At 44.2% G+C, this 23,244-nt stretch overlaps 1 protein-coding gene across 6 annotated transcripts in view; it reads right to left on the bottom strand.

Moving 5' to 3' along the window:
* MARCHF3 (membrane associated ring-CH-type finger 3) overlaps positions 1-16,416 on the bottom strand; it is an 80,556-nt gene extending 64,140 nt beyond the window's left edge. For 4 of the 6 annotated variants that reach the window (XM_087742024.1, XM_087742026.1, XM_087742022.1 and 1 more), the window contains exon 1: positions 15,891-16,416. The gene's annotated coding sequence lies outside the window, so the exon portion shown is untranslated. Of the gene's footprint in view, positions 1-13,450; positions 13,617-14,364; positions 14,432-14,951; positions 15,083-15,890 lie in introns of all 6 variants that reach the window. The other 2 variants (XM_087742023.1, XM_087742025.1) reach the window with 2 other exon arrangements.
* Positions 16,417-23,244: the final 6,828 nt, after the last annotated feature.

Here is a 23,244-nt window from a genome sequence, read left to right on the forward strand (position 1 = left end):
TTGTCTGGGATGCACAGTTCAAACTAAAGTCAAGGGATACTGCAAGTATTCTTTAGCATTACGCCTGCAACTGAGACATATATTAAATCCTAAGACCGGTACTAACATTTTATTCATAAGGATTCCCCTTCAAATTTAATCTAGTCACAAACAGCACCAAGTCAAAATTGGTTTTAGTATTACTGGTGAGTACAGAAAGGAAGGAAAGTAGATAATGATTTTACCTTTTTATTATAGTAAGCAAGTGAGCAAAAAAAGAAAAGCTGTGTTCACATGTTTACAGATCACTATATATATCCTACAGAATACACACAGAATAGAGAATATTCATATTACCATTGATCACCTATAGACACCATCAGGCTACAAACTCCCTCAGTGAACAAACTTTAACCATTCTCAGCCTTTTTCAGGACAATTACTGAGCACAGGCTGCTGGGAAGTCAATGGAAGAGCCTTGAAAGTCGCAATATTATGCTTCTGTTGTTGTACGCTGCTGCTTAACCATCTCAAATATTAAAAGGACTAATCAGCAGTTCAGAGAGAATTCAATCATCCTTTTTCAGGTCAAATGAGACGCCACCGTTTCCACTATCTAAAACATTAGGCACCTAGGGTAGGACATATACATTAATATGAAGTCACTCTTCCCAAACCATGTCCTCCTTTTCCTCAGTGACTTTTCAAATTTCTAGACAGTAAGAGGAAACTACCACTTGCAGAAGTGCATACCAGCCTTTGTTAGCTTTGGTATTCCTCTTGGTAACATATGAAGTCAGAGTCTCAAAATACCCAATTGGTTTGAAGCAGTTTGTTATCTGACAGCATGATGGGTAACAGTGCACGTGCAGACCTTCAGCCATGATTAGGTCTGAAGCTGCAGTTTTGTTTTCGCTTTCCAGAATCTGGCAGCACATGATAACAAGGACACCACGTGCAAAATTACAGCAAAAGTCCTCTGCAATGCCACAGCTACTTACGCCGTATTGATAGTGGCATTACAAAGATGATTTGCTGCTTGTCTGTTAATGGTTGTTCTAATATATGAAGTACTTTCCAAACAGGAAAAACAGGTAAAGTCCTTGGCCTAAAGCACTTATAATCCAAATACAAAAAAGCAACAGAGTGTAAATTAGGGGAGAATAAGAAAATTTATTTACGTAAAAGGTGCTCACATATAGATTAATTCACCTTTTATAGTGCTACAGTAATTATTTACGAGAGAGGGCTGTTGCTTAACTAAAATGGACTGTCAGCTCTAATTATATGTAGCTAATGTTGAAAACTACTGGACATGTGGTCGAGGATAGCTCTTTCAAGTGGAATCACAGAATCACAGAAGGGTTGAGGTTGGAGGGGACCTCTGGAGGTCATCTTGTCCATCGCCCCTGCAGGAATATATAAACTATTTGCAATTACCCTTCGTGTGTCATTATGGGTCAGCAAGTTTCCTTGTAGGCATTGTGGCAGGCATTTATCTTCCAGAAGAGTCTGGAGGAGGAGAGACAAGAACCTTCTGAGGACAAAGTCATGAACAGCTTCCCATGTGTGGGAGCACAAATGAAAACACAGACATGATTACAAGAGACTCAGTCAAACAATGTAATTGGGCAGGCTTGAACGGTGAAACAGATGACAGAAGTAGCTATAACATAGTAGAGAAGAGAGGTATCAAGGAGGTAAAGTTATGTGGGGCTTTGAAAAGGATTTTAATTTGGTTCCATGGAGACATCCAAAGAGGAGGTGACAAATCCGTGTCAAGGACTGCTGTGGCCATCAGGATGAACAAGGTTAGAGCAATCTACAGTTAATTGCCTGCAGGACAGGGTCAGAAAGAAAATGAACAGCCACAGATAACATAGAAGAATTAAAACCACTGTTCTTGGTATGCAGTACAATTGAGCAGGAGATTACAGTCCAATTTGAGCAGGAGATTACGACTCTTGGTCTGACAAGCTAGACTGAGAATGAGCAGAAGCAAAAACAATAGCCAAATTCACACACAAGGGAAAAGATAAGCGGTCTAATTTTTTGTGCTCAAGTTTTTGGAGACCCTCATTCACAAAGCCTCAGCAGGATGGGCTAATGAGGAAATAACAGAGGGATAAATGCTAAAATAGGAGAGACAGGTTTAATTGTTACTCAGTAGTGACAACTGCATGGGTCACCTAAAATAAGATGGTGGAGGGCAAGGGATGGGACCACAAAGGACTCAAAACAGACTATGTCTGCAGAGCAGGGCAGAACTGCTCTTCCCTGCACTCTGCAGTTTTAGTCTCTGTGCACGCATCAGTGCATCCTGATGGTGAAACAGGTACTACCCATAATCCGGCCACGCTGGCCAGTCACCCTGGGGCACCTTTAGGAGCTCACTGCAGTACCCCTCCTGGCTGCAGACAAAGTTTTCTTTCAAAGAAAACGAGGTCTGTCCTTGAGTGCTGACAAATATACAGAGCCAAAGGAAAAAGAAAGATGATAAGTCTGTTAAAAAAGAAGACACTGGGATGTCCAGAGCGGACCCAAGAGATTTGTATCAATATGATGATAAGATAAATATCATTCAATGAAGCAAGAAGGACCAAAGGGTAAGGGTTGCCTAGAAAACGTGTTTAAGATCTTGGTTTAAAATGGAGTGGTTTCCATTAGGCTTTGGTGACACCAATGTCAGAAAGTCAAGTTTGGGGATTCCTTCCATGTGATCTAACCATACTGTTACCTCTTGGTTTAGTATATTCTTAAAGGAAAAGTGCACAAGGCTTCAACTGCTAAGTCTTCCCTTATCTGAGGAAGCAGATCATTTTTAACTAGTTTTCCTACTTTGCCATCTTCATCTACTGTGGCACAAATTTTTCAGCACGAAACACCTCTGGCTAATGATAGCAACTCTGTTTTTAGGACTGGGGACAATCTCAAATGCTTTAGGAGGTCAAAACAAGCAAACTAGCTAAGGTGGAATTACCCATTGAAAAACGGGGGAAAAATGAAGGCACTGATGTAGCTTAGAGAGATCCCCAAGGCAGCACAAGCCACTGATCCAATCAGTGACTCTTTCGTTGCAGCTTCATATTAGGTACACGAGTCAGGGCTCTTGTTTTTGCCTTCTGAGCAAATTCGTAATAGGGAAATCAAAAAACGAGTTGATTAAATAGCCACAGTCACTGAAAATTGCTGCATCATTTGTAAATAATAAGTGTGACTGCAGTATACACAAAAGGGAGAACTTAGTTATTCCTCATTAGGAAACACATATTTACACTATGTAGGACAGCATTCAAATTAACTCATCTATTTAACTACTTGTCATCCATTACCTCACTTCACAGAACAGAAACGGGTTTTAGTTGTGTCTACTGGTAGCACTTAGAGCAAAGAAAATCAAAGCTTTGTTTTCCTTCCATGTTCCCAGGGTGACTCCCAGGTGCTGCTGAGGCCAGCAAGATCCTAGATTTTGCTGGGTCACAGGACAGGACTCAAAAAATCCCTATGTGCTTCCTGTCCCCCAGCTAATTACTTTCATGTCTGTGTTCAAGAAGGAACTACAAGCCTTCTACCTTACCCAAATTAAATGAGCATCCATACTGCTTTTTGTCCCGTTAAGAAAAAAACATCAGCAAAGAGAGTAGCATCCCCCTGGGAGACCAATCCTATTACTTGTGGTATGCTCCTGTTCTCAGATCCTTTGCACAGCATTGTGGTAGGCTGACCCTGCCCAGCAGCCAAGCGCTCATATGGCTTTGCTCATGCCTCACCCCACGTGCCCCCAGCGGCACAGGAGAGAGGACACGAAGAGCAAACGCAAGAAAACTCATGGGTAGGCATAAAGACAGTTTAATAGGTGAAGGGAAGAGAGGAAAAAAAAAAAAGAAAGAAGTGATGCAAAGACAGTCAGTCACCATTTCCCACAGGCAAACGGATGCCCAGCAATGGCCACCTTGGAGGACAACACCCCCACTCCATCCTTCCCTACCCCAGGTTTTACTGCTGGGCACGACACTATATGCTATAGAAAGTCCCTTTGGCCAGCTCAGGTCAGCTGTCCCCCAAAAAGCTACAACCTACTCACTGCGGGGGTGGGGGGCAAGAGAGCAAAAGCCTTGACAACACTCTTCTAGCCACAGACCCAAAACACAGCACCTTACAGACTGCTATGAAGGAAGTTATCTCCATCCCAGCCAGACCCAGTACAAACATAAAAAGCAGCACAAGGTAGCGTACAACCCCACCGCACCTGACTGGCCAGCCACTGATGTGCTTACAGTAGCCCCATCCCAGTTAGGATGATTTTGTCCAGAGAACACTGCTGTATCACACACCGCAGTTCTGCACTGCACAGGGAGCGGTGCAATGCAGAGGCAGTCCATACAGGGGTTTCATGGGCAGAGCACCATTGACCTGCTTCCTATTTTCTCTGAGAGAAGTCCGATTACTACAGACACACAGCAAGATCCCACTGCTGCTCAATGACCTGTACCAGCATCTTGCACACCACTGGTTTCTGTTGGACCTCAAACTCCAAATCTGTTGCTTGGGGAGGGAAAGAATTCCAGGTCACGCCTATAGACCTGACAAAGATTATGGATCTGAAACTTAACTAAAGGGTCACATGCTGTTGGAAGCTTCCCAACAGGAAAAAAGTCCCCTGAATGCTCCTTTCAAAAGGCCATAAGAGACTGATTTGAATCCTGCTGCCTAAAGTTAAAAGTGTGTAATCCAGAGAACTGTACATGAAAATGTGAGCCTAGAAGTTTCTGCATGTCACTGCAGCAGCCATCTGCATGGTGTACCCTGTATTTATGAGCTTAAGTTATTTGTGCTCAGGACTTCCAGTGAGTGAATGAATACTTGCTCTCATAACAGATTCAAATTCAATCATCGCTGCATGACTCTGTCTACTCATCCAAATAACCCCAGGCTTTTTGGGCATGTATTCAACTGCTTAATCTAGCATGAGGGGACGGTTCTTATCAGTAACCAAAGCCAGGTCTCAGTCTGGCACCAGCAAACGTACTCCTGTAAGCAGATGGGATGCAGAAAAGCTTTCTGTTCTGCTCCAAAATTCTGTTTAAGTTAATATCAAGGTTGCTTTCTCTTGTCCTTTTTTTTTTATTCTTTTAAGAATTACAAATTTCAAAGATAAACTGGGTTGGTTTTTTTCCCCTTCCTATAGAAGCTTGAGGATTCTCCTTTAGAAGGTTGAAAATTTACATGGATCTGTGAAAGTATGTGTCTCTTGCCTCTCCCTTTTCTGGCTCACAGGTCAATTTGTAATGCATTATGGAAATTAAATATAAAAATACTTTTTAGCAAGGCTTTCCACTTAAGAGATTCATACATCTTAAAGGAAAAAACAGCTGAATAGTCATGGGATTCGCCAATTAAACAGTGAGCAAACAAAACACTGAAAAATTATTTATAGTCATCATGTTCAACTTAAACACATGAGCCATATATTTGGGGTGGGCAACAGAAGACTAAGAGCTAAGATCAGCTAAGTAAAACAGTATGTCAGGCAACCTGGGAATTTACATAAAAGTAGCTACATAAGTTTCACCCAATTAGATGTATTTTTTCCCATGATATCTTATTCCATGCTTTCCATAATGAGTAGATTAAATTAAAAACTATTCCTAACAGGGGCACAGAACTATTTCAGATGATAAGGCTATGCATTTCAATAGTGTCTTGACTTCCATGCATTAACTAATCCCCTTTCCTAGCTTTAATCCACAGACCCTAAACAGGCTGAGAAAGGACTACTTCACTATGAATGAGTAACAATACTGTACCTCCCATGCCACTGCTGCCCGTCCACAAATGCATTCCCAAAACTCCACTCCCCAACCTTCAAAACAAGACAGAAGCAGCTTGCAATACACCTGTTTACATGTATTTCAGAAGCTCTAGGGCCGCTTCTGCCATAAAGCAGCTGCCTCTGCAGATCACAAAAGAGATTTCAAAGCACACCATGCACACACAGGAAAGTGCACACCAAGCTCTGGCTCCAGCAGAGTAGACTCACTTGTGTTACTTCAGCTACATGTCTGTAACCATCACAGATTCCTTCTAATTGCAACTGCTTCTGCTACACATTTTCTATAAGCCGCTGCTGTTTCCCACCCACACAGGCTGCAAAGTAAAAACGCCTTCCCATCAAACTTTACAGGGCTATCGCACCAGATACAGAAACGCAGATGTGTACATAGAGGTTGGAGTCATCTTCAGGAAAACATTTTTTTCTTACCAGAGCTCCAGTATCTGTCTTTTCTAACCAAACTCATTAGGAAATGGCATTTTAAACTGTTTACATAATATATTTTATGACTGGAAATTCTGATCAGAAACTTATACAAATTAAACCAAGTTCTAATACCCGTTGGTTAAACTGGCTCTGATGTGACAGCTGGATACAAAACAAATCATGGTAAGCAAGAAATTTTCCTTACACAGAGCACAAAATATGTGAGGTTGAGACAATCTGCTCTAACTCTTCCTCCCATGTTCACTCTTCCCAGAATTACAACTTCAATGAAGAAGAGGATGTTCCTTAAACTGCTCTGACAGACACTGTAAGAAACGCATACAATCATTTTTGGCAGCACGCTCAAGAACCTGGGGAGAAGTGAAGATACTCCACTTGTCAAGATCTGGAAAAAAACATTTGCTATTCTCTGTCACAAAAAATGGTTTCAGTCTGCTACATATTGTGGAACAAAAGGGCAAAAAACTAAATTTGCATATCTAGAAGAACAATGTTCCCTGAAGAATAATTTCCATTTCCAAAAAATAGCTTTAGCTGTTAAAATGAACGGAGGTATTCTTAAAATTAATACAGATACCTTATGCTGACAGCTTCAGCATTCAGGCCTGAATATGATTTTACCAAAAAATAGAAGAACATTACAAATGAGCCAAAAGACTTACAGGTATTCATGCTATCAGGGACAGTTTGTTCATAACTCCATTTATGGAAATACTAAATTTAAAGACTGACAAACTGTAGATGCTTTTGCCATCGCTTCTTTCAAGTATTCTTTGTTTTCTTTGTCAGTCCGTACTGGTTACAAATTTTTTTGCTATAATCTGTTTTATAAATAGGCCCCTCATCCTTTCTGTTTATTTTGAGATACCATGATGTCAAGCACCATGTTTCTGCAGCAGGAATAAGTCTGATATTGTTAATGATTATCCATGGTATAAGGAAATCAAACTAAGTGACAACTAGAAGAAAAAGCTGGTTGTTCAAGAAACAAGCATGCTAGTAATCTCAGAACAAAACATAATAAATGCATTGCTGTTAGATGGAAATTTGTTACAACACCCATATAACAAATAACATTTACACAATTGTGGCCTGTTTTTAAAAAATCAGCTTGTAAGAATCTGACTGGCAGCAGCACACCAACAATAACAGAGTGATATAACCCGAGGAAAAGACCAACAACAGAACAACTTAGGTGCACTGGGGCAGGGCTCAGAAAAATGCTACAGACTGGCTTATGGCTTTGTCCAGTCTTGCTGTCCCAGGTGCAGACACACCAACTTGTGTGTCCATGCAGGGGATCCCTCTCCAAATACTTTGATGGCTGCTGTGACAACTGTGAAAGTCTGTCCACGTATTTCAGTGTTGTGTCCATATGCACAGGGGGCTGGGCATGCCATGGATCTTGTTTTATGTATCTGGGATGTGAAGATCACATTTTGGTTACAGTTAAAATGGTCACTTCTGCCTATGGCCAAGGCTGTCTTTTGCCCCATCACAGAATCATAGAACGCTTTGGGATGGAAGGGACCTGTAAAGGTCATCTAGTCCAACCCCCATGCAACTGGCAGGGACATCTTCAAGTAGATCAGGTTGCTCAGAGCCCCATCCAGCCTGGCCTTGAATGTTTCCAAGGATGGGGCATCCACCACCTCTCCGGGCAACCTGTTCCAGTGTTTCACCACCCTCATCCTGAAAAACTTTTTTCCTTGTGTTCAGTCTAAATCTACCCTCCTTTAGATTAAAACTGTTACCCCTTGTCCTGTCACAGCAGGCCTTGCTAAAAAGTCTGTCCCCATCTTTCTGGTAGGCCCCCTTTAAGTATTGAAAGGCTCCAATAAGGTCTGCCCGCAGCCTTCTCTTCTCCAGGCTGAACAGTCCCAGCTCTTCCAGCCTTTCCTCATAAGAGAGGTGTTCCATCCCTCTGATCATTTTTGTGGCCCTCCTCTGGACCTTCTCCAACAGGTCCATGTCTTTCCGATACTGAGGACCCCAGAGCTGGATGCAGCACTCCAGGTGGGGTCTCAGCAGAGCAGAGCAGAGGGGCAGAATCACCTCCCTTGACCTGCTGGCCACACTTCTTTTGATGCAGCCCAGGATATGGTTGGCTTTCTGGGCTGCGAGAGCACATTGCCGGCTCATGTCCAGCTTTTCATCTATCAGTATCCCCAAGGGCTGCTCTCAATCCCTTCGTCCCCCAGCCTGTATTGATACGAGGGATTGCCCCGACCCAGGTGCAGGACCTTGCACTTGTCCTTGTTCTCATGAGGTTCACACAGGCCCACTTCTCAAGCTTGTCCAGATCCCTCTGGATGGCATCCTGTCCCTCCGGCGTGTCAACTGCACCATCCCTTCACTGTACGTTTCATTAGACCAGTCAGATGTGAAAACACACATTAGCAGGGTTAGTAGCGTTTCCTGCTCTCCAAAAGGTAAATGCCCTACACTTGCAACTGCAGGCTGGTCTTCATGAGCATATGCATACCCGCTTGTTGTGTTGGTGCTGCTGGAGCCTAGAAAAGCTCCAGTCCGGGGTCAGCATGGGACACTGCAGCAGGGATGATACCAAAGGAGAGTATGTTTACACAAGCTTCTGCAGGCAAAGAGGAACCTTGATCTACTTAATGCTCCCAGACAAGCCAGAACTGTATGACTGGTTTTTGGCACATGGGCGAATATGAGGTAATAACTCTAATGCAGCCTGGAGCAGAGGCAGAATGATTTTGCCCCTACCTGCAAAAAACTCCTTAAATGTACTCTGAGGACCCATTAGATGGGGCTGGGATGCATGCTAGCACAGCTATACAGCTTCTGAAATAGAACCGGCTTCTCTCTGCAGCACTGGGCACAAGGAGAGTAGATGCCTGCCTGTACCGGAGTATGTACCCATACCCATCAGTCTTACAGGCACACTGTACTTGCAGAAGACCTTAAGCAAGCTGTGTGTTTCACCAGCAAATAAACTCTATTTCCACCCCTATTTAGATCAAATATAACCAGCCTGAGGAGTAATTCAGGAGCTCATGTACACACTGCTGTTGCTTCCAGCCTAACCCCAATCCAGGGCCCAAGCTCGTTCAACTTTGTGAAATAGCTGCTGTTCGTAGAGCTAAGCAACCTCTACATAGTACGAGGCTGTCACCTCTCAGTCTTGCTTTCTGTAGCTAATCGGAAGTGGTAAGGCTTGTTAAGCTTCAGCGGCCAGGTTGTTAGTTGCCTGATCCATGAATACTGTATGGATGATGTTATTAGCCATTACTTTGCATCGGGCAATATATATTTGCGAACAGACTTTCTATTTGTCAGCATGCACCAAATCAACTCGAAATAACATCACTGCTGAGAGGAAAAAAATAAGAATAGGAAGGTGCAGCTAGTGATTAAAGCACCATGGTCCCAAGAGACAGAAATTTTCTGGGTGACATTCAGCAAACCACATGGGCTACAATACCCATTTAAGCCAAATTATGGCAGCATTAGGACTACATTCCTTCCCCGTCCCCCTTTAACCTGGTACTGATTCTTGTTCTCTCCCTTTCATTGGTAACTTCCAGTGATCCAACTCTGGGTGCTGAATTATCCCCAAATTAGTCCTTCTAGAAAAAAAACAAGCAGTTTTCTCCTGGTGTACCACTCTGGGCCAGCTCACCACTGAACCAGCTGAGCACCAGCCCTGGCCCATTTGTCCAGATCAGCTCCTTTGACAAGGCTCCTTCCCACTTATAAGGGGCCAGCTTGCTTCTTGCAAGCAATGCCGTGAGCCCTCTGGCCTCTGCAAAGCCTCAGGCACAGCAGGTTTGTTTCAGCTCACGGAGCACACAGCAGGAAGGAAAGAGGGTCTTCTAGGCAGTTGTGGTGGATGTGTCCTGGAGCAGGAGGATGTTTGAAGGCTCCCTTGGCTTACAGGGAGAGGAGACAAAATCAGAGCATGGAGCTGATGTCTGGCATACACCGCCCCATTCAAATTCCCACAAAGCTTCACGACTGGCTCCATCACAGGAAGACAAGGGAGTTTGTGGGGAACAGATTAAGGAACAGCCCTACTCTGCTCTTGTGGTATAAGTATCTTCCACCAGTTTCTCCATCAGCTTATACCCTGTGTATGTTTCCCTACAACAGGGAAAGACGTTCCTCACGTAGGCAGCTCAGGAAGCCCATTTCCCACCCCCAGAAGCCCACCTCTGTTGCAATGTAGAAAAGACATCAGTCAGTTCATGATGCTTAGCCGAACTGTGTCATTCTTGTTTCATATCTTACAAGCACAAATTTCTTGGGCATTGAAAAACTCCCTGTATGAGTCAATAATCTCAAGCACAACATGCTCTGTGTTTGCCATTTCTCCACATAATAAAAGTTTTTGTTTGTTTGTTCTTCATGTAAACACACTGCTGAAAAGGGGACACAACTCAAAACAAATGCAATGCAAATGAGGGGAAATATAGAAACCATACATGGAACATGGAAGTTTATCTCCTTTACTGATCCCCTTGACATAATCAAAGAGATATCACCATGATTAATACAGTAGTGCATGCTGATGACCAAGCATGGGGACCTATTGCACCAGGCACTGTACAAACACAGAAGGGTGACTGAAATCCTTGTCGTGAATTGTTTAGGGTGCACAGGCTGACACTGAGCAGAGAAAAGGAAAACACAAAAGCAGAATGATGATGTTGGCAAATATACTGGTTCTACCCACCTACATTTTAGAAGGGGAAGGCTAGCAAGGAAAGAAAAAGTGTGAGGTAAACACCAGTGAAATGGAAAAACAGGAAAGCGCAAAAGTTCAGGTGAAGACAATGAAGTGTGGAAGGATGCTAAAGTGACAAGACTGGGGATGTAGGCATACTCCAGGACAGAAACAGACATGCCTGAGACAGATTTAACATGTTTTGTTACAATTAAGTGTTGTGTGGATGTTACCATTTTAAATTCCATCTTAAAATGCTATTCCTCAGATTTTTCAATGGGAACGAACAAGGCCTGGTAAAACTATTTTGAATGAATGAGTCTCATGTCAAAAATGGAGGTTTTTCAACATGAAGTCCACCCACAGGATACCACATCCTTATATTGGGAAATACTTTACTGAGGCATTTTGTCTCAGGTCTTAATATGAACCTAAGCATTTAGTTTCTGGGAGCCATCAATCTGTGAGTACCTCTGAGATCCCAGTGTCCCATGGGAGAGGCAGCCATGCTCGGGAGTTCTACCGGGAGGGGACACCAAGGGTACTCAAGAGACCGAGGAGCACCCCCTTGGGCTCAGACGGATTCGTGCTGACATTAGTGCTGACCTCAAACACAAAGTTTGGAAACTAAAGATTTCACCTTAGAAACACCAAAACAAAACATTCTGATACTTCCAAGGGGAAATTTTTTTAATTTTCCACTGAAGATTTCAATTTCAGGATGGAAGGAAGTACCAAGATATGAGAATTTTTAACATAACAAGAATCCCCATTTTGAGAGTTTACCCAGGAGAGCTGTGGCAGAGTCGTGTTAGTCTTTGGGAAGAAACAACTCCTCCCTCTCTCCCTCCCTCCTCCTCCCTCAACAAAACCCCAACAACTCAGACTGCCATCAGGCCACCGAGAATTTTATATTAAACAATTGCCCTCGGCCACCCTGAGCCACTCAGCTGAATTAAGTCAAAGAGACTGCTGGCAGGCTTAAAAATAGGCATGTGTTTAAGAGGTTCGCTGGCTTTGTTGCTGCAGTGAAAAAAAGGAAGTTGGAAAGGCATCAATCTGCAATTGAAAATATCATCAATATCTCCAAGACACAAAATATAATTGGAATTAATAATTAATTCTGGTCTACAGTGCCTTGCATGAAGTTTAACTGAGAGCAAAGTCAGAGATACTAGCTCTTTTTCCCTTCCTGTTGTTTTATATTCCTGTGAACACAGGTTCAGTAATCAGAAGAAAGAGAGAAATAAGACACTGTGCTATGGGAAGGGGTGTACCATAGTAAGGGAACTGAGGAATAACGACAGCACAGCACCGAGCGAACTGATACAGCGAGGATGACATACGGGTAAGGCGAGAATTCCTTGATAAGTGTTCTACTTTGTATTATCACTTTGGTGATTTTCAGTATTTCGATTTTGTGACAAGGCTTCCTGCACAATGTTATTAATATTTTCCCTCCCTTTAAGACTGTGGCTCTAAGCAGCAGCAGTATTTCTTCCTGCCAGCTTCCAGAAGGAAAGGAAGACACCCTTCTCAGCAGTGGAAATCTGCTGTGCCTACCTTTGTAATGCTCTCACGTACTTTTCCTTGGTCTATAATCTATGTTCTATTTTAAACGAAGGATGCCCACAATGGCTCTTCTGGGCTTGCTCTAGCTAGCTGGAGTCATCTTTAAGGTAATATTTCATTCGATCAATGACAGTCTGAGGATGAATCCATTCAGAAGGTTGGCAAAAACAACCCCTCTAAAATTTGTATCAAGGGACCTGGAGAAAAAACTAATTGCAAAGAAGCAGCTATGCAGATGCTAGCTGTGTTTTCAAATGTAGATGAAGTTTCTAATACTCTGCATACCTCTGAAAGAGTTTGTATCTATTGCAGAGAAGGAACAAGTGATACTCTATACCAATTCAGGAAGGTGTCAAAAGAGAGCGAGCAGACATATGTTGATTTTCCTTTTAGATAAGCCGCATATTTCAGCAGCAACACGCCAGATTTCCTCTTCCCTGCTGTCTTTGTTGTTTTCTCTTTCTCTCCTACTTTTTCTTCTGATGTTCTCCAATGCAACCTTGCAGGTTGTAAACATACACATTGCAACTAGTGTTACGGGAGTCAGCTGGGGCACCAGAAACAGTGTAAGCACGTTAATACAGAAGATAAATTAGCATACGTGAAGACCATGGTAAAAGCACAGCCAGTACCTAAGCTTGTGCATCTCTACCTAGTGCTGCAGCCAGAGGTCTGGCAAAGCAGGACTAGCTTTTTCTCTCCATGAGGTCCTGCTTCATCCAAGTGCCACACTGGCCCCCAGCTGTGGGGAAGAGCAACTGAGCAAGCTAGAAAATTGTCTCCCTCATTTCCCTCTTACTTTTTCCATGTTTTCTCCTCCTGTCTCTCACACAGTCAGGGCTGCCCCCTACAACAGTGTGACTCTAGGCTGTGGTATTTGTTTGGCAGGACTCTGCCAGAGGGCTGTGTTATATAGCTGTTGTTACCTCTTTAATCTTCAACTGCATATGAAACATTTGAAGCTAATCCAACTCCAGTGGTGCCAAAGGAGGATGCAAAATAAACAGCGCTCTTCTCTACTGTCCAGCCACTGCAGACAGACAGACCAGTCTCGGCCAGGGTCCTGAAGGTCAGTATCCACCGTATCTGCAGCTAACCAGTGGTGGAAGGAGGAATTTTAGAAGAAAATTTGCAGCTACAACACAGAATGTGCTATCATACCTGCATTAATTAGCTGTGCTATTTTTGGAGGAGCTCTCTTGGGTACCATAATACCCATTGCCCTATGCCATTTCGACATGCTCCAAAAGTCTTAACTATCTGCTCACACAGAGGTGGTGTTACATCACCCTGCCTGCTTTCCTGCATGCTCTACAGCAAGGTTCATCCAAGGGGGGAAGAATAGCGGGAACCATCTTACAAGCTACACCTAACGGGAAGCCACAATGGCCATCAGCACGCCATGGGATAGCAGAGGCAGCCCATCTTCCCAACCCTCAGCAGGGCTCAGAAGTCCAGATGGGACCCAAAGCATTTTCTCCTCTTTCTGCAGAAAGGCATGGCAGGGTAAGGCAGAAAGCCCACCAGAATCTGACTGTTGCACAACAGGCAAATTCAGGAAAGCAGAAGAAACCAGCAGAAACCAGGGTATCATTTTTGCACCACAGCTCAGAGAGAATAAAGAACTTTCCAACAGCAAGTCCAAAGTCACTCTGAGGAGCCCCTGACAGTGTTTCCTCCTCATGCAAAGAGGAGAAGGCGGCTCTGCCAGTCCATATGCCACAAGGACTATAATTGTCCTGATGCGTTTTAATAAGCATTATATGCAAAATCATATTTTGATAGGCCAAAATAGCTCTCTTCCTAATTACAGACATTTGAAGTAGTAGATATTACTCACCCATTTAGAGCTCAAGCCTGCGAGCCACTAGGCAGTCTGAAACATGCTTGAACTCCTGCTGTGGAGCCTGTTTTTAATGGCAAGTGAAGACCACACAGAAGTTATGGGCTTGATACAGAATTTACCTGTGAAATCCTGTGGCCTATAATAAGCAGGAGATCAGAACAGACAACAGACAAGGTCCCTTCTGGCTGGGAAATCTGGCAACCAGCTAATCCGTATGTTCCCAGATGAGTCTATTACCCGAGTAAGCCTGTAACTACCGCACACAAGTACTCCATCATCTGGAAGTTTCAAAACAGACATCATACACCCCGACATACTGTCACAACAGTCATTAACACGGAAAGACAAGTTCCAATCAGCTGCTTCATCAGCCTAACCGAGAGCAACAGACTAAGCCATTAGCAATTAATTAAAGGTCAATGACATTTAAAACCCTTAAGAACAGACATCCCAGACTATTTATAATTGGCAAATACACTTAGATAAAGCAAGCCATAATCCCGCTAGTTGTTGTGGGCTGCCACTCTCCACCTTATCCCCCTCCCTTTACAAACCGTGGGGACCACAGGAGAGTTACCTACAGGAGTTCTTTGCTCAGGATCAGCACCAGACGGTTTCCAACACCATGCACTGGCAGCCTCGTCTGAAGCCCGCGGGCATGAGTCATCATCAGTGAGAGTTTTTCTGTTTAGTTCAGTGGGCACTGGATGGGCTGTAAATATCCTTGCCAAAACCAGTCATTTCTAACAGATAAATACCCTCTGCTTTCACTGGTTTCATGACTTTGAAATGGCTAGATTACTCTGCACAGTCAGAGTTGAGACATTACTCAGCATACCTCCTGCACGCGCTATCAACAGCCCACATCCAAAGACGAGTGCAACACAGAGTTAAAATTAAGTTTAGTTAATTTGTTGACTTTGAAAGCTAAACCTCTCTGACATAGGCGGGCACTATTACTGAGCAGTTTCATAATCCCTTATATCTGCAAAGAGCCATACGATCCCTGACTATTGAAAAGAAAAAAAAAAAAGGCAAAAGGATATGAAACTCCAAGGCTGAATCTCAGAAATGGCTAGGGTTTGTCACAGCCTCTGTAACAGAAGGAAACTCTGTTTTTTGTCTTCCCCTCCCCCCCCCCCCCAAAAAAAAAAAAAGTCCTGAAGGTAATTCTGGCTGAAAGAGTCTTCAGCTAGATCACTTTAACCTGGACATTTTTACTATTGGTACCGGTTTTTGATTTTTTTTGGGTGACAGAGTTGAAATTAAATCTAAGGTATACTACCAAATATATATATATATATATATATAAAGTAGTAGTTATCCATCTCTATAGATAACGCACTGCTCCCAGAGCCAGGCATTTTTATTTGCATGTGTCCACTGGCACTTACCTCCGTGACCCGGACCCTCCGCTGCCCTTCCACAACACAAACTAAGCAGCCAAGCAAACAACAACAAAGCCACCACCAGGAGCCGCCGACCCCGACCCCCCCCCCCCCCCCCGCGACCCCACGCACCGTGCCGCCGGTTCGCCTGGCGCCACAGGACTGCGCTGCCATCAATCCACGCGCGGGCAGGCGCTCAGGCACAGACCTTCCTCCTCCTCCTCCTCCTCCTCGCGGGGACGGGACGCGTCCTTCCCTCCTGCCGCTGCTGCTCCTCTCCCTGCCGCGGACGCGGCGTGTTTCCACAGACGGGCCGTGAAGCGGCGGCGGGGACGGGCGCTGAGGCGACGGTGCCCCCTCGGGAAACCAGCGAGGTGCGTGGGGCCGCAGGGAGCCGCGGCGGCTCCGCGGGCGGAAAGGCGGAGAGCGGCGCGGACGCGGACCCCGGGCCGGCACCGCCAGCCGCGCGCGGCGAACAGGCGGGAACCCCGCGCGCCGCCAACGTCCAGCACCGCCGCGCCTCCCACGCGCGGACGGGAAGGCGGCCCCAGGGCCGGTTCCCCCCGCCGCCGTTACCTGTCGCCGCCGCCACCTGCAACCACGGGACGCGCCTCCCGCTCGCCCCGCCGGCCGCCCGTCCCGCCGCCGGCTCCCGCCGCCCCGCTCCCGCCGTTCGCCGCCGCCGCCCCGCGCTCGCTCCCTCGCTCAGCCTCCGCCGCGCAGCCCGGAGCCGGGCGGGCGGGAGGCTGCAGCGCGGCGCCGCCGCCGCCTCTCACAACTCGTTGACCGGCGCGGCGCGGTGCGGTCCCGGTCCCGCCCCCGCCGGGCAGCCACGCCGCCCGCAGGGCCCGGCCCGGCCCGGCCCGGGGCGGCAGCGAGAGGAAGGGCCGGTCCCCATCGGCCCCCGCCGGCGCTCCCTCGCCGCGGCTTCCCCTGCCTGGCGGTCGGCACCTGCGCGGGGGCGGCTCGCCCCGTGGCCAGCGGCTGGCCGGGTGGGGGGCCGCCGCCTGGGGAACGCCGTCGGTACGCCTTGGTGCTAACGGGAACGGTGCGAGACCCAGGTCTAGACTAACAAAAAAAAAAAACCCAGGCATGGAAAAACAGTTCCTCAGTTTCTTGTCACAAAGAAGTTAAACCCTCGAAATACCCGTTTCCCGGTAGTCTGAGAGAAAAAGCTTTTCCGAAGCCTGCTGTGCCTCTGCGCCTGTGAAGCCCGTGTTGATATCGATGAAGATGTCCAAGTCGCCAAAACTCAGTTAAAGCTGGACCTAAAATAACAGCTCCGGGGTCCTAAGGTAGCAATGAATAACCTAAAGGAAACCTGAAGGTGAATATTTTTGTTTGCTTAATTATAGTTCTCCATTTCATGGCCTTTCTCAAGCAACCTTGCTTGCTTTGTTCAAAAATAAATGAACATTGCAGGGCTGAGATACTATCTGTTTTGCTGTATTTCTGTAAAACTGCTGTGTTCACTTGATACAAGTGCACATTAAAACACCGAGATACACTTAAGTTTTGCTAGAAGCCTACTCACGTCGTGAGTGGAGCAGAAAAACCCACCTGTCTTTGCACCTTGGCTGTGTGTTCACCCCCAGTGACACAGGCGCTCTTCCAGGTGGGAACAGAAGCTGCGTACAGGCGCTACCTGTGCATTAAAATAAAAGGAGAGGGCCCAACGTGGGTTGTCGGAGTCACCCCGTAAACCTTGGCAGAAGGCAGGTGAGTTAAATTAAGCAGAAATACAGATGTTCACTGGAGTGGGAACATTAATAAAGTCGCTTGGAACCCAGCCTTGCAAACAGATCTGCAGCGACAACCCTTACCACCATGGAGACCTTGTTGCAATGGATGCCTCGCCTGTTAGAGTAGAAGCTTAAACGTCCATCTAGACGTATACACACAGCAAATCTATGCATATAAATGTAGTTTCTGACCACTGTTTTGTCTTTAAGCACCTGAATTTTGCAGTGATGCTTTACAAGCACTTGTCTCCAACAAAACAGACTGTTTTGTGAGAAACAAAATTCATGAGTCTGGTTACCAGTGAATTGGTGTCCTTAACATCCCATAAACTTCCTTCCACTGCAGCAATGTGACTCCTTGGCAGATTTGCTGTGATGTCTTCTGGATGAGAGATGTTAAACGTCATGGTCAGTACAGGGCTACCCTTGTGCTGTGTACTTGGGAGCAGCCAGCTGGCCAAAATGCACGGTGGCTTCATTTAGCATACTTTTCCCCCACTGGCGGACGTAGATGGAGAGATTTCTGTCACCTTCCTGGGAGCAGATCTTCAGGAAACCCATAGAAATGTAATAGCAGGAAAAAAAACCAAACAGCTGGATCACTTTGTTGAACTGGTCTCTGGGTTAAAAGTTCCTGAGAAGGAGTCAGAGAGGAAGAAGGGAAGGAAACAATTGGACTGATACAGGATTACGTGGTCCAAGTCTCGTTTCTTTAGGAGACAGGCTAAAAATATATGGCCTATAGTAAGGCCCTGAATTAAAGCTGACAGTTTTATATGCACTGATCACCATAGTATCTAGGTGCATTCCAGTCATGCATGTCACGTGTTGTTCTTTCATCTTCTCCCCAGGAGAAGTGGGTGTAGTTGTGTCTCATTGCAGTAAGATTTGTGTATGTGTATGATTGGGGGGGGGGGATTTATTTCATATTCTGTGTGTAGAGTTTTGATCAACTATGTACACTCCAGAAGGAAACATCAAGGAAAAATGTGGAAAGTGTGGAGTGCCCTCAGTCCCTGCAGTTCATTCCACAGACAAGATAGACACCTCAGAGTGTTTGTCTCCTGAAGGAACTCATTTTACCCTTTGGATACCCTTGGCATGTGTCATGTATCACCTGAAGATAAAGGCCAAGAACTAGAACTTGATCTGAAATGCTATGAGAGGTGAGGGTAGAGGACAGAAGGTGGTTTTGTTGTTCTTACCATACCTTTTGCCACGGCAGCACAAGTTAGTGTTCAGCTGGGGTTCTCTAATTGCCGAAACTTTCTTGTTCAGGTGTATCTCACCTGAACTCATTCTGCCCTCAAACTCAGGTTTGGGTATCCAAGGTCAAGCAACTTCAGAAGAATGGGACAGAGCCTTCTTGCCAGCAGGACGTGATAGAAAACAGACATGATATTGGTACAGTACAGAGCAAAGCTGACTGGAAAGTGATGCTGTCACTGAGCAAAAAAAAATGAGCTATGATCTTGCAAACAGTTGCACATGTGGCTTTGTTTACTTGCACGTGTTGCTGCACTCCTAGTTAATCCAGGCGGCCATGTGATTAAAGATGAATACATGCACAAGACTGAAATGGAGTTTAATGCTTTCAGAATTGGCTAAGCCTACATGCAGATTTTTTGTTATTTCGGGGAGTTAAACGCTAAGAAGAGAGAGAAAAAATACAAGATAAATAAGAGCCATACTTTACAGAAGGAGCGTTCTTTAAGGAGCTAGGAGGGAATCTGAGATTATGTACCACAGGCCAGTTTGGATAGGAAGATATTGTGCTAGGAGTGCTATGCTTAAAGAAATGAGACAATCCCTTCTATGTACTGTGTGTAATTTAAAGGCACAAGTAAAGAGTTGGAGAAGTAGAACATGTGAGCAAGTAAGCCTGGTGGGTATTTGTTATTTATAGTTACTGGAAGAAGATAGGACATTGTGTATATGCTTTTTAATTGGCCAGAAATAGGAAATAAGTTCATGTTGTATTCAAGCTCTTTTTACATTACAGGGATAGTACATTATGGAGCTTAGCACTCTTGCCAATGTTCACTGTCAAAAGAGTAAATTGCCAGTTTTCACGAAGTTGCATATGCCTCCATAAATATATATTCAGCAGGGGCATATGCCTTCTCTTTTTAAGGTTATACTTTAACACATTTGATTAAAGAGATGCATGTGCTGGGAGCCTGCTGCATTTATTATATTCAAAAAGAAGAAAAATTCCTCAAATTTACATATGATACATCCTTTCTTGGTTTTGGAAGATGAAGGTGGCAGACCTGCTAGTCATGCTAAGTCACACAAGCATTTGTTCAGTCTCCCCACATGTTAAAGGAAATAGAAAGTAGTTAACTATTTGAGGTAAAATTCTGGTCCCATTGAGGTTAATAAATTATTTTGCCTATGGGATGAGAAATTCACATGACTATTTTTAGGACTGATAATGGCAGGAAAATGGAAGATGATGCTGAAACACTTCTCTGTCTGACCTACTAGTTAGAAGATGTGAACTCTTAGTGTTGACATGTGAAGATGGTCATCGAATGCCTTACCATTCCACTGAGCAAAGCTGCTGGCTTCGGAAGAGAGGGTGGCCTCCTGGATTTTTTACTTCGGTATTTCGTATTCCACAGAGAAGGTAACAAAGAAGGGAATAACATCTTCAGCAACCTTGACACAGCCTAATTTTGCAATGAGAAACTTGCAGTAGCACCTACGGTCCAAAATGAACTGTCAGTGTCTTGCTCATTACCTTGTCCTGCGGTGCTTTTATCTGGAAACGATTACAGCACAGCTCCTTCTTTGAGGTGTGCCACCAACACTCCATAGTGACGGGTTTCCACCTCCTGTCTTTGTGTCCAAACTGATGAGAATAGGGCTTCCACTCCCTTAAAATGGTAGAACAGTAACATCTCAGACACCACTGGAAGGTTTTGGCAGTATATCCCATGTTTTGGCTCTGGAAGGACAGGGTGGTGTTTGGAGAGGAGTGGTCTACAATGACCCTTCTCATACACCTGAATCTGCTCCTTGTGTTGACAAGGCAAATAGGATTGAGGCATGCACAATGCAGGGTTGTGTTTGACTGCACACCAGAAGAAGAGCTGGAAGAAGCAGCCACTCCTTTTCTGTACATTATATGCAGCTAGCGCCCACAACCAGAACTAATGGAAAACCTCCATCTCACTGATAAAGGCTATGCCATAGACGAAAGCTATTATAAAAATCCTGTTATCATTCACTTCACAAAATAAAGGGGGGAAAAAAAATCTGGCACTGGCTACAGAAGAAAACCTCCACGGTCTGAATGAATAAGGAACAAGGGACTCATCATCTCCTATACGATTAAGAAGTTTCCTTTTAGTTTCCCATTTTTTTTCTTCCCAAAACAGACCTTATTAAAAATAAAACAAAGGCAAATTGCTCTCTGATGGCTATTCCAGCCTCTGTCAGTGATGTATGCTGGGAAATGGGGCAAGTCCACGTGACCTCTGTCCTCCATATCTTTCAGATAATAATGCTACATTTTAGAAAAGTGCTTGAACTACGGTTGAAAAGTGCTGTATGCCAGTTCTTTTATTACAAAACCTCAGTAAGGAAAAACCTGAGCCCTCTGGAACCATCTCAGATTATAGAAGGAAAGCAAATGGCACTTGCTTGCTGATACAGAGGTAATTCAGACCCATTATTTAACAGTAACTTGTGGTATACTTAGAAGTTTGACTGTTCTTCTGTCAATGGCGATGAAAAGCACTGTGGATAGGGCAAAGCTATGCTGCAACACACAATTCAAGCAGCATCTTGCTATTTCAAGTTTTACCTTTTTATTCTTCCTCATGTTAGGTAAAGCATCACACTTAATGCTTTGTCAGGTTACTCTTGAGAAGTTTCAGCTTGTTTTTTTAAACAATCTTCTTAACTTACTCTTCCTCTGCAAGGTAAATGACCACATCAGGGTAAAACAGCAAGTTCTAGAGGTAAAGTAAGGCTACAAAAAGAATAAACTGGTTACTTAAAGTCAGGATGAGTGTTTTCCTTTAGAAGCAACAGTTGGCTGTAATTTCGGTTTTGGATCAAACAGTTACAGAATTGCTGATGAAAAGCCTTAAACAGGTTTAAGGAGATGCTTAAACTTCTAAGCTTCTCTTTAGTTCCTGCAAATCTAGTAAATCCATCCTGCTTGATGCCACCCTCTTTCTGCAGACCTCTTGAGGGTGAAGTGCTATGAAATGGAAGTTTCTGAAATTGCAGGGTATAGTTAGATGATGTGGCTGAACTTAACTAAAGCCATTTGCTATAAAAAGGGCACAGCCTTCCATCCTGGGAATTCTTGGATACTTTGAGAACCTTTCCTGAGTGGACTCAAGTTCCTGAACTGGAAGAAAGTTTTAATTTCTCACACACACACACCCCCTTCCCATCTTTCAGAATACATCAGAATTGGGTTGCAAATGATCTGTCAGATGCTGAAGACACTGTGGAATGGGGCCGTATATGAACTGCACACTTTCACCATGGCAGATCAGCTGGCTTCTTATTGAACCCTACTTCAAAAGCTAAAGTCTGTAATGAATCCTAGTGAATTTTAGTTTGCTGTTCTAACTGGATATAGTGTCTGGATTCTACCCCCCTGTGCAGACACATCTGTCAAGTGTTCCTGTTTAAATTCCTAGTGATAAGAGAAGACTGAATACCACCATGGTAGAAGGAACAGAAATGCAGCAGGTAAGGATTAGTTTCTGCATTAAAGGATCTATTAAGTTGATCAAAAATACCAACAACTTTCTCCAGTGCTTTTCACAGACTATTCAACTTAAAACAGGTGACTTTTACTTAACCTATCTTTCTCCTCCTCCTGAAAATAGTTAATTTAGGTATTCTGTCTGTCTACCTCACATCCCTACATTGCCAATGATGCACTAACAGAACTGCAGGTTCTGTTACCTTGATAACAGGGTATTCTTGCTACATGGTAAATGGATTTGCAGTTGTGTTGCAGACAGAACTGAAATGTGATTCCTTTCTGTCAGAAAGCATAATGACTGAACTCAGTTACCACAGAACTCTAGTCCATGGGACCAAGCACTGTTCCCATAATATCAGAGAAACATGTTTTCTGTGTTCACTGTATTTATTTAATAGAGAATTATGCCACAAGCATCCCTAAACAGGGCAAAAGACCATATATTAGGATGGATATTTTTAAGAACCTAACTGAAGTCTAAGGGAGAAGTCCCGTATCTTAGGCCAGGAAATTTTTACAGACACTCTTAGGGTTTCTTACTTTCATTTTATACTCTGAAATTAGTAGCATTCGGAGAGACACGTCTGGAGTTAAGGAAGGCTGTTTTTGTTGCAGATTTGGTTCTTTTGGCTAAATTATAGTTCACTCTATTTTTATTTTTTCTTGTGACTGGGAGTAACTCAAGTACTAAGGAGCTGAAAGCTTGCGGTAGTAGATAAAATAGACTTAAGTGCAACATATGTCCATCTCATTAGAAGAAAAATAAACTATTCAGTGTTCCTGTGTTAGCAACAGTTCTATCAAATTGTGATGATTGTTCTATAGATATGACTGTTTCAGTGAGACTGTGCTGTCTTTAATCAACTGTCCTTTTCATTTACAGTAAATGCCCTATTCTCCATTTCAAATGAACACTTAGGATAGATTCCTAGACTTCTTCAGGGAAGTCTCTTACAGACCTACAGCTTACACACACTAACAATCTTGAAGCACATTTCACTTTACC

This window comes from Nipponia nippon, unplaced genomic scaffold (genome assembly GCF_047370975.1).
Source record: "Nipponia nippon isolate SJK-2023a ecotype South Korea unplaced genomic scaffold, ASM4737097v1 scaffold_8, whole genome shotgun sequence".
Taxonomy (NCBI): domain Eukaryota; kingdom Metazoa; phylum Chordata; class Aves; order Pelecaniformes; family Threskiornithidae; genus Nipponia; species Nipponia nippon.